The 12326-nt window shown below is 38.0% G+C and overlaps 1 protein-coding gene across 1 annotated transcript in view; it reads right to left on the bottom strand.

Annotated features, from left to right (window-relative positions):
• Positions 1-12326, bottom strand: part of DCHS2 (dachsous cadherin-related 2) — a 261718-nt gene that overhangs the window by 241989 nt on the left and 7403 nt on the right. The gene's annotated exons all lie outside the window — the stretch shown is intronic.

Here is a 12326-nt window from a genome sequence, read left to right as displayed (position 1 = left end):
TCATCTCTTCAGAAAGCCAATCAGGTGGGCTCTATCATCTCTTCAGATACTGCTCCATAAATCCTCAGGCTAGGGTTACTTCAAAGCATCCCTTCAGCATAGCTGGTTCTACTGACCACTCCAACTCTATGTGAAAACCCTTGGCTACCACCACAACTCTGGGCTCAGTGCATGTAGACATTCTGATTCCCAGAGTTGGGGAGCACTTCCCTATGGGACACAGTGACCATTCCATTAAACTAAGCAGCAGCTGCTATCTGGTTGGTCATTCGGTCTTCTTGTGCCAAGTGACCAGCTGCAAGAAAAGAAGTTACTATGCTATCAGGAATAATGGACTCTGGTCATTAAGAGGGAGAGCTAATATTATACAATGCAGACAAGGGAGAATTCATTTGACACCCAGGTGACACATGGAAATATTTTTTGGTATTGCCTTGACCAATTTTGATAATAAATGGACAAATGTAGTGGATACAGCCCGAGAAGCATTATGGTATTCAGGTGTTTGACCCCTCCGGGATGAAGATCTGAGTCACACCACCTTGACGAGAGGGGTGCTAGTCAAGCGTGAGGGGATTCTAGAATGGGCAGGAAAAGAGGAAGATGATGAGTATCAGCTGCAGTCCCAAAACCATCTGCAGCAGAGAGATATGGCTCCTCCCACTGATCTTCTTGTAAGTTTCCCCAGAAAAAGAAACCAACCAGAGTCCAGAATCCTGGAGGAGCAGTTCCCGGATGGGATAAACAAACATTTAGGAAGCAAGTGGACCCAGGAAGCCCAAGAGGCGCTGTATTCATTTCCTTAGGCTGCCAAAATAAAGTACCACAAACTAGCTAGCTTGAGACAACAGAAATTCATTATCTCACAGTTCTTGAGCACTGAAATCTGAAAGCTGAGCTGATATTAAAGCTAAGTAAGTATCAGCAGGGCCATGCTCCCTCCAAGGGCTCTGAGGAACAATCCTGCCTTACCTTTTTCAGCTTTTGGTGACTCCTGGCATTTCTTACTTTATGACAGTGTAACTCCAGTCTCTGCCTCCATCTTCACATGGCCTTTTCCTCCGTCTCAAACTTCCGTTTCCCTTGTCTTATGACATCAATAACTGGAATTAGGGTCCACTCTAAATCCAGTGTGATCTCATTTTCAGAGCGTTAACTTACATCAACAAAGTTCCTATTTCTAAATGAGGTCACCGTCACAGGTGGGTTGCAGTGGATGGCCCAGTGCCCTGCCCAGAATCCCCTTTCAAACCCAGGTACTTGTTCCTCCATCAGGCAGTGTAGTGTCCCCCAGAAAAATGCCCTAAGCCAAAGGGAGCTGCCTCATGCAAGGCTATGCCCCTTCCTCAGGGGCAGCCCCCGACTCAACTGAGCACAGATCTGAAGGGCGCCTCCATCCCAGAGCTCCCTACGAGAGAGGCTGAGGTCTTGCTGTGTTTGCATCATGGTTCACCTTCCTCTATGCCCGTCCCAGCTGCCCTCACTGCTTTCCAGGTGTTGTTCCCAAGAGCACACACCAATAAACTACCTCCATCTTCACCTCAGCAGCTGTTTCCAGGGAACCTGACCCTCAGGCTCCCCGACCCGAGGCCAAGCCTCTTGGCCACTTACTAGCTGGAGAATTTTGGACAGGATACTTAACCATGCTACTCCCAATTTTTCTTATCCATGAAATGAGGATAATAGCAATACCTTCCATGCAGGGTGTTGTGAGAAGGAAACAAGTTAATTAATCCAGATCTCTTAGAATACAGCCTGGCCACATAGGAAGTGCTCCATAAATGTTGATTACAAGCTATTATTATAAGCATGTTTTCTTCTGTAGGAAAAACATTAAGGAATGAATTTGTTTTTATATTATTACTGGATTTTTTAGCTTTTCCTAAGTTATAAATCAGTAGGACAATGAATCTAAAAGCAATAAGTTATAATTTATATTATTTCTGATAATCTAATTATAATAAAATTAAAGTATTACTACTTTTTAAAATTACTATTACCTTATCCTAATTTCCACATTAATTAATTTTCAGCAAAGGAATGTAATAAGTGGTTTTTGTATTTTTTATACATATCAAAGAAACAAATGTACTGAACTCCTTCTGTAAACTTATATGTTTACTCTAAATTTAATATATCAAACCCAACAAAATCAGAAAGGGGCAAAACTGTAACTTAAACTGAAGGTTTAATATTTCAGAGTGGCTCTGAATCTTAAAATTTATTAGTCAATTAAAGTATCAAAAAAGTACCCTATAGAGTTCTTCCCATCAAGGCTATAAATTAACCCTTGGAGAACAATATAAAGTTTCAAGGGTAGAGTCATTTAATTCATAAGCTTAAAGGGCTGAAATCTTAAAGGAATAAATTAGTCACACTTTTCTTTTTTGCATTTAGTACAGCCATATCTTAAATTAGTTTTTCTCAGGATTAGGATGTATTATTTATGACCATGTCCAGTCCCATTATTTGTTAAGACAAAAGCAAGTAAGTCCTAGTTAGTCAAAGTAAATCAAGAAAATTAACCTAGCAGACAGAGGACTCACATGCTATTTACCTTTGTGTAGTAAATATTTCCCACATTGCTTCACCCAGAAATCTCACCCAGTCCAGTAAGAGCCAGTCCTAACAACAATGTCTGGTGGACTTTCCATGCCTCCACTTGTAAGAAATAGCTGAAACTTTTTAAGTGCTTACATGTGCTAGTGCTTTAAATACATTATCTTCAATTCTCAAAATAACCCTTCGAAGTGCACGTTATTCCATTTTCTAGATGAATCAAATGAGGTTCAATACACACAGCTTATGAAACACAGAGCCAGAGAGACTCAAGCCTATCTGTTCTTTCCTCTTGCTGTATCTCACTGAGCACATAACTATTAATAAATCAACTCATATTCTACTTAAAAGGATTGGGGAAGTACCTCACAATATTGGCATTTCTCCAAAAACAAGAGGAACTATATCTACCATAATTTTTTTAAGTATTCAACTGGTTTATTTTTCAAACTACAGAATAGAATAAACTAAAAAGTTAAAGTATTGTTGTGTTCTCAAATCTGCTACCCAAAATTTTGCATAACAATGAAAAATATATATGCTTTTTAAAAAGCCATTTCTTACAAGTGGAGACTTGGAAACTCAAGGTTAAAAGACTAAAAAGCAGATTATTAACTTGAGACATTTAAGAAACAAAATCACTCTGGTAATATTTCTGCTAATATGTAATATTCATAGCTTCATATTCTGACAGTAAAAAGAGGTACAAGAAAAGATCATGTTTTTAAAAGAAATGAAAAGATCTGTGATACTAAATTACAACACAAAAAGGGTATTAATTGTCTTACTGTTTTATAAGGTTTATGGCAGACATTTCAATGACAGCACTGCTTTTCAGAAAGCCATAAGAACATGAAAGATCATAGATAGACTTCACTGTTACCCTGCAGAATGTGCCCAGTTCTTCAAGCAAATCAACACTCATTTACGTGGCTACCCTGCAGGGGATTTCATTTTATCACTGAACAAATTTTACTTTTATTATGTGCTTAGCATTTTACTAAGCACTCAGCAGTAGGCAGGATAGGTAAAGCCTCTGCCATCATCTCATGATGCTTATAATGAGCAAAGAAGCAGATACTAAGTGGTTACCTGTGAGAAAAATGCTGCAGAACATAATACACATTACACGATATCAGGAAATGTCAGGTTCTATCTGATACATGATAAGAGATATTGTCTTTAATACTGCATAATGCATATTATCTTTAGGTGTTTATAAGATGGGAACTTAACTAACAGTGGGCAAGTGGGGAACTTAGGTGGTCAAGGAAGGCTTTCTAAGGATGTGATATTTTTAAATAACAAGTAAAAGTTAGCTAGGGGAAGGGGAGACTCAAGGCAGAGAGGACAAGGACAGCATATTCAATGCAAAGGGAAGAACTAGAGTGTCTTACTCAGCTCAGGCTGCCATAACAAAATACTGTAGGCTGGGTGGGTTAAACACTTAAACAACAGAAGTTTATTTCTCATGGTTCTGGAGGCTGAAAGTCCAAACTCCAAGTGCCAGCATTGTTGGGTTCTGGTGAGGGCCCTCCTCCTGGTTTGTAGACAGGTGACCTATTGATGTAGCCTCACATGGTGGAAAGAGATCTAACTCCTCTCTCTTTCTCTTATAAGGACATTAATCCCATCATGTAGATGCAACCCTCATAAATTCATCTAAACCTAATTATCTCCCAAAGGCCTCACCTCCCAAAAGGATCACATTGAGGATTAGGACTTCAACGTATGAATTTTGGAGACATGCAAACATTCCAACTGTAACACAGCCCAAAGTCCTGAGCTGAGAAAAAGCATGGTGCCTTTTTGAAGTACAGAGGACTGGGGAAGAGTCCCTTGAAACAAGGATAGAGAGGCAGGCAGAATACATCAGATGTGAACTTGATCTTACAAGCAGTGCAAAGCCATGGAAGGTGTTAAGCATGAGTAACATAATCAGATCTGTGTTATAGATTATTTGGAAAGAAAGCAATTATCAAAGGAAATATCAGTTTCTATCTGATACATGATAAAAGAACATTGTACTCGGTGAGAGATAATTGCAGCATTTGGCATTCAAACCTTAGTCTTTACGATTTTTAACAATCTTAGGTGGTTCTTACCATGTGGTCAGGGCTTACTAAGGACTGATATTCCTCAAATGGGTCACGGTAAATGACTTTTCCTATATGTCCTAGTCAACCCCAAATAAGGTGGGAAATACTATCAGCTAATTCATGGAGTTGATTTCCGTATATTTCTACTTTTCCATGAAAGATTATCACAATTATTCAATTAAAATTCCATAATAATAAATACAGGAAATTATTTGTTCACACTAGTGAAGCTTAAAAATATTTAAATCATTTTAAACTGCTAACATTTACTACTAGTAACACTAGTTAATCCAAAACACAATGACCTAGTAAACCTTTACAGCTGTACACAATAGCTATCACTCAAGAACAATATTATACAACTAGAGTACAATTCTACAGGCTTTATTTTCAAAGGACTCTTACTATTAAGTTTTAATCATCTGAATATCATTGAAATTAATAGACATTGAAATGCAAAAATAAACCAGGAGTTCTGCTTCTGGTATGACTGAGTATATGCCTACTGAAACCTACCCTCCTATATGTAACAACTATAAACTTTAAATAAAACAGAAGCAAAAATACCTGAAGCTTCTAGGGATGAGTAAAAGCACTCAGATTTTTACAAGGGGTCCAATATGGAAGAATGGACCTATACAGAGTGGGTTTCCCCTTTTTTGAGGATTACTTATTTAGGCTGTGAACCTGAGGGTGGGTAGCAGTCAAGGCACCATGCAGGGTGGCCAGAGTCACTTGAAACACACAGTCTTTCTGGACACAAGAACCTTAGGATAGGGTTCCAGGCAACCATAGCCATTAGAGAGAAAGAGGAAATCTTAGAGACGGGAAATCCAGGCAAGCTCGAAATTCTATACATAAACTATGCCCAAATTTCTGACTGACCTCTGAGCTCTGCATGCATGGGATATGGACTGAAAACACCCCAGTTAAGAAAAAATAGAACTGAAATGGGATTTACACAGGTGCCTCAGATTCAGAATTTGCAGTTTGAGTCCAATCAAGTTGATCACCTGCTAAAACAAAAATATTAACATCATTCAGAAGAACGTAACACTCAGAAGAATCTACAGTTTCCACGATGTAATGCACACAATGTCCAGAACACAATGAAAAAGTATACAACATCTGAATAACTAGAGAAATATGATACATTTACAAGACAAAAAACAATTAAAGAAGCCAAATACAGATGACACCAATGCTAGAATTCACAGATAACTTTAAAGCAGCTGTTATATGAGGTAAAGGAAGACACTCTTGTAATGAATGAAAAGATAGATAATATCAGCAAAGAAACAGAAACTGTAAGACCGAATGAGATGAAAATTGTATAAGTGAAAAATGTAATCAATTAAAAAAGTGTTAGAAGGGCTTAACAGCAGGATGGTGATGAAGAACATGACAGTGAATTTGAAAATAATACAAGCCATCTGATCTGAAGAATAGAAAAGAAAATTATTGAAAAGAAAAATGAACAGAGCCTCAAGGCCTCAGATCTAAAGGTCTAACATGTGTATATTTGGAATCTCAGAAAGAGAGAAAAGAAAGAACAGAGCAGAAAAAAATATTTTAAAATAAAGAAAAAACACTCTCTAGAAAGATTCCTATTTGCACATGGAATAAGCTTTCTCATTTAAAAAAAAGTTTTCTTTACAAGTAACAGACAAATGTAACTGTACTTCAGATGTTGAAACACATTTAGAGAAATAATGATAAAGTAGCCTTAAGATATTATGAATTTAAATTAGAGCACAGTTGTACTCCTCTGTATAAATGGCAAATCTGAATACTACTGCGTTCCAAAAAAATTATCTTTCTTTTAAAATCTACTAAGATTCAAGACTCAAGGTAAACTTATTAAATTCATTTTGTGTGGTATTAAGAGTATGCTGTGATATATGTAGAATCTATATGTTCAATGCCAGCAAGCAAATTACCTCTAATACCGTCAAACATTAATTTATAAATTGGCCTCCCTGTCACCTCTCTTCTTTATGCTGGACGCTGATAGAGTCAGTGGGAGTGAAACAGACATAAATAAGCATGACAATTAGATTCTACACAAGAAAAATGCCATATAAAAATTCTTGTAAGATGAGTCCAGGAAATATATCTGCCAGCACTGAAATATTGTGTGCTTGTTTATACACAAAGTAACAGAACAGCCTTTGTATTATTTTTAACCGTTCATACTTAAAATAATCTATACTTCAAAGGAGAGTAAACAGTGCATAAGCTTAGATTGCTCTTTACCTCATAATTTGGTTCTTGTATAGTGGATATTCTTAGGACCAGACAAGTCAATCTCTAAATAAACATTAACTTCCTTTGTGTTTCCAAATGTAGAAATAAAGATGAACATACAACATGAGGAGTTTCTAACTAAACAATTGTTAAAAATCAAATCGTATTTAAGGCCATATACGGTAAGGCTAAAAATAATATTTAATCTCTTGAAATCATACTCATAACAATTGCTAATTCTACACAGTTAATTGAAATGAAGAACAAAGGAAATTTCAGAATAATCTGAACAAAAGAGCTTTGAAAGTTGGAGGACGGTTTGTCGTGTTGAATAGAATTTTTAGATTAACTGTCATCAGTAATGAAGCCAATCTAAAATTGCCAAGTTCTATTTTGTTCTTTCTTCTTAGCTATTCTCATGAAAGTGAAGTTCTACTACAGATCTTCCTTGCCTTTTGCCATAATACATTTTTCAAATGCATGAAGGGGATGGCATTTTCTAATCTGAGAATTTAGTATGAAATAAATCAACACTGTCATCAAAGCAAGTATACAATAATTACAAATTATTATAATCATTTAAAATAGAAAATAAAGATTTTAATTTTTATAAAGCATGCATAAACAATTCACTTGATTGCATGAAGGACTATCAATATATCTAGCACACATACAATACAAATCAATTCAACCGAAAAAAGTTTTACATTAATATTCTTTTTAGAATTTATTTTCTTGAAATAGAGATAGGGTTTTGCTATGTAGCCCAGGCTGGCCTCAAACTCCTGGCCTCAAGCACTCCCTGACATAGGCCTCCCAAAGTGCTGAGATTACAGGCATGAGCCACTGCCTGACCTAATATTCTAATTATAATAATATGTTAACAATTATTTTAATAACGTTTCCTTTAATATGCAAAAGAACTTTACGGAAATATTCATGTTGTTCAGCTTTCTTAAAAGTGATATACAAACAATTTTTAACTGATGTCCCTTTTTGTTAGTAAATTTTGTACAATAAATAAAATTATTTGAAATCATTCAATGACTTGACTTTATAATTAGCTCCATGCTCAAAGTAGTATGTATTAATAAATGTTTGTTGAAGGACACTGCTAATGATACTGCCCCTCTTTACTCAAATTAAAGGGAAACTCAAAGCATCTCCTTTTTATCTCCACCCCACTTCAACCTACAAATAGGAAGAAGAAGCTCACAGGATAATCAATTTTTTAAAAAATGAAGAAGATAGAAGTCAGTCATAATACTAAGAAGTTAATATTTTTCTCTTTCACTTGAATCATTTATATCTCAGGAAATTAGAGCTAAAAGACTAAGTGGACCCCTTTCTCAGGAAATATCCTATACTTTGGGAGGCCAGAGAAGCACCCAGGGTAATGAAATCCATGGGACAGGCAAGCATGACCAGGGATGAACTGTGGACAGTGCCATAGGCTACTCAGGCTGTCCTAGTCTTTAAGCCCACAAGGCCAAAGTATCCTCAAGGCTCACAAGGATCCTGTTTAGCTGTCCAATGTAGGAAGCTGACTGAATTTGGGATGGAAGCCCTGATTCATTCATTCAATGTTAATTAGAACAATGGTTTTCCTAGAGTATCTATTGAGATCATATGTTTAGCCATTTAACTTGACTAGCCATAGGAAATTTTAAAAGAAAGAACTGACTTTTATTTTATTTTATTATTTAATTTTATTTTATTGGAGACAGAGTCTTGCCCTGTCACCCAGGCTGGGGTGCAGTGGTGCAATCATGGCTCACTGCAGCCTTGACCTCCCAGGCTCAACTGATCCTCCCATCTCAGTCTCCCAAGTAGTTGGGACTACAGGTGCACATCACCACACCTGGCTAATTTTTGTATTTTTTGTAGAGGTTTTGCTCTGTTGCCCAGGGTGGTCTCAAACTCCCGGGCTCAAGCTATCCATCCACCTCAGCCTCCCAAAGTGCTGGGATTACAGGCAAGAACCACCACGCCTAGCCTGACATTTCTTTTTCTCACTCCCTCTTAGCTCCATAGTTTAATCACACTCAAGTGAAATTACACATAATGGTAAACTTTCCTGGGAGTTTACCATGTGCCAGGCAATGCTCTGTGTCCTGGATATGCATCACCTCATTTAGTCTCCACAATAACCCTACCAGGTGAATCCCATTATCATCCCTATTTTATACATGACAAAATTGAGACTTACAAAGGTTTAGGAACTTACTTGAGGTTAAGCTATTAAGTAACAGAGCTGAAATTTAAACTCGGGTCTGTTTCACTCTGCAGTGCAAGCTTTTATTCGTGGGATTACTCTTCTTCTGTCCAAATGAAGGACACCTGGAAATAATGAGAATGAGCAAACCTCTTCCATCTTCTCTACCAAAGAGCTTTCACACACTTCATCAGTGGACTCTGAGATCTGCATGTTTATAAGAAGTGATAAAGCCTGAAATGAAGGTAACAGCCTGGGCTGTTTAAAAGGAAATTCAGGCCGGGCTCAGTGGCTCAAGCCTGTAATCCCAGCACTTTGGGAGGCCGAGACGGGCAGATCACGAGGTCAGCAGATGGAGACCATCCTGGCTAACACGGTGAAACCCCGTCTCTACTAAAAAATGCAAAAAACTACCCGGGCGAGGTGGTGGGCGCCTGTAGTCCCAGCTACTCGGGAGGCTGAAGCAGGAGAATGGCGTAAACCCGGGAGGTGGAGCTTGCAGTGAGCTGAGGTCCGGCCACTGCACTCCAGCCTGGGCAACAGAGCAAGACTCCATCTCAAAAAAAAAAAAAAAAGGAAATTCAAAACAGAATTTTTGAGAAAGGAAGACATAATGCCTTACTGCACAGACATGGTAGGATTAATATGCCCAAAAACCATCCAGTAAAAAGTGAGAGTAGCAAGATGATTTAAACAATAATCAAGACTAAGACACTTTTGCCTGTTCAATGGAATATACTATTTTGATTGATTCAACCATTTATTCTCATATGAAACATATTCGTTAATGGCTTCCATCAATTACAGTGTATAACATTAAGAAATGAGCAAAAATAAATTCCATATGTCATTTCTTACACTTTAGCAGCTAAATTTTTTTCACAACTTCTTGACACTAACAGATGAGAAAGAAGGCCACTTTTCCTCAAAAACTAAAACAGAATACTGAGTCCATCATCAAGAGACATCGGACATTGAAAAAGATAGCAGCACAAGTTTCCAGAACTCTTCTGAGGAGTAGGAAAGGCCTGGGGGAAAAAAATGGGCCAACAGGTAGCAGACATCAACTCCTACAGGACACTGAGGAAAGAAGTGAGCAAAAAAGACCCTCACATACTTAGTTTTTAAATATCACAAACTATGAGAGAATCACATTATATGCTAAGAGAAGATGTAAGTATAGAGGTAGAGGTAAAAGATATAGGAGAAATGGAGTGATTGAGAATCCATGTCAAAGAACACGGGAGAGGGGATTGTTGGATGGATGGATAGATGGATGGGAGAATATGAACGGGTGAGTTTGATTTGGACAAAGAAGAATCACCTAGTCCCTAGGGATTGGATGGTGCATTTACAAAAAAGCCTCATGGTGGCAGGCAAAAACACTAGCAAGTTTTCAACTACTAGCCTTTACTGAATAGGAAGCATAGTTACCTGTAAAGAGTAAAGGCAGCAGGCTATGATGCTTAAAGCAAATGAGGTTGTGGGAGAGATGCTGAGATGAATACAACAAAATTACTCAACAGAGTTGAGGGCCTGGCTGATACTAAAATACCATACTTAAATTCTACTCTAAGTAGACTCTATTATCACTTGGAATTACTCCAGCAGTCCCCTGTAGTCTACGTGTTTCAGAGAGTGTGCGGGGCAGGGGGAGATATAGTTGGAGAGATCTACTGTTAGTGATATGTATGCAAGTATGGAAGAGGAAGGGTTAGTTTGGTGCATAGAAGAATTACAACTGAACAGAGAAGGAAGTAAAGCAAGGAGGGGGGTGATATACAAGAAGAGAAAAGAAAGAGCGAGGAGTCTAGAAAAAATCTAGATTAAAAAATAAATGCAAACCAAATCAAAGGCTGAGAAAGCGGAAAGGCTGGCAAGCTGTGATCAGAGACTGAGTTGAGACATAAGAGGTGGGGTTGTTCTAAATGATTCCAGATTACAGGGGATGGCTGTAGGATAGAGTTCCTAGAGAGGAAGTAACAATAAGGACATCAAAACTGGGTCAACTGAAGAAACGTGAGACCAAATTGCCTAGATGACAAGAGTTATAATGGGGACAACAATGACTAAAACAGGCTGCCAATGTCCTCACTGCACATGGGGACTGACCAGATGGTCCATAGGAAACAGGAAGAAGAGGGGAGAGAAACAGTCAGATCCAAATAATGAGTGCCTTAATGCCTGGGATTGTGGCACAGGAGGCTGAATATCTCAGAAGCTGTGCTGAGGAGCTCAGAAAATGGAGTAAGATGCCAACCATCTCTCTGGGTTGTAGTCCTTGAGGCTCAGGAATACAAGCACATAGCATTATTATCATAGAGACCTTCCCCCCAACATCATATGAGTCTCAAGACCCTCATCCCAGCCAGCGTCCTTAGCCATTAACTCTTCTCTCATTATCCTCACTGTCACTTTCACAGCTTTAAGTATCACCTCCACATGAGTAACTTCCAAGTTTATGTCTCCAACCTTATACTCTCTCCTGTTAGTAGTTCTGAAGCTCTAAATAGCCTTCAAGACGTATTTTCCTAGACTACTGGCCATTAATTCACACTCAAATCAAAAACTCAAGAAAGCCAGCACGTTTTCCCCAAAACTCTCACCTCCAGTTTTTCCTATTTTTCCCACTAATCCAGATGGAAAACATGGTGCCATTTTTTACTTCTCCCACCACTTTCTCACTCACATCTATACAAGTTGCACCAATTATTCCTTTGTGATGCCTCTAAGGCCATCCTTCCTCTTACGCTTCACTACCATTCCCCTAATTCAGGCCCACGTCGCTGAATATGTGTGATTACAAGAGACTCAGAACTTTCCTACCTGATTTCCCTCCTTGCTTCTTTCTACTTTTCCTACTAATTTAAGATGACTCTTCCTAAAATGTTACTTTTCACATGTCAAGCTCTATTCACAAACCTCCCATATCTCCCATGTATTTCCATAATAATAAAGGCCAAACTCTTTGCTCAAACACTGACATCTCCCATGTCTCCAAAATGGCCTCCCATTACTTCACTACAAGAACCAGACACACCGTGATTATTCCAATTCCTCCTATCCCCATGGATTACATAGATTTTCAATTAATTCATATTTACGATTATATTTACCTGATCTACATTCACTACAAAGCACGTATTTCAATTAAATGAAGATTTTAATTCAGTAAGATTCAAATAATCTGGCATTTGTAAAAATGA

Source organism: Piliocolobus tephrosceles, chromosome 3 (assembly GCF_002776525.5).
Source record: "Piliocolobus tephrosceles isolate RC106 chromosome 3, ASM277652v3, whole genome shotgun sequence".
In the NCBI taxonomy this organism is placed as follows: Eukaryota; Metazoa; Chordata; class Mammalia; order Primates; family Cercopithecidae; genus Piliocolobus; species Piliocolobus tephrosceles.
Note: the sequence above shows the minus strand (reverse complement) of the source record. Positions and strands in the feature narration are given on the sequence as shown.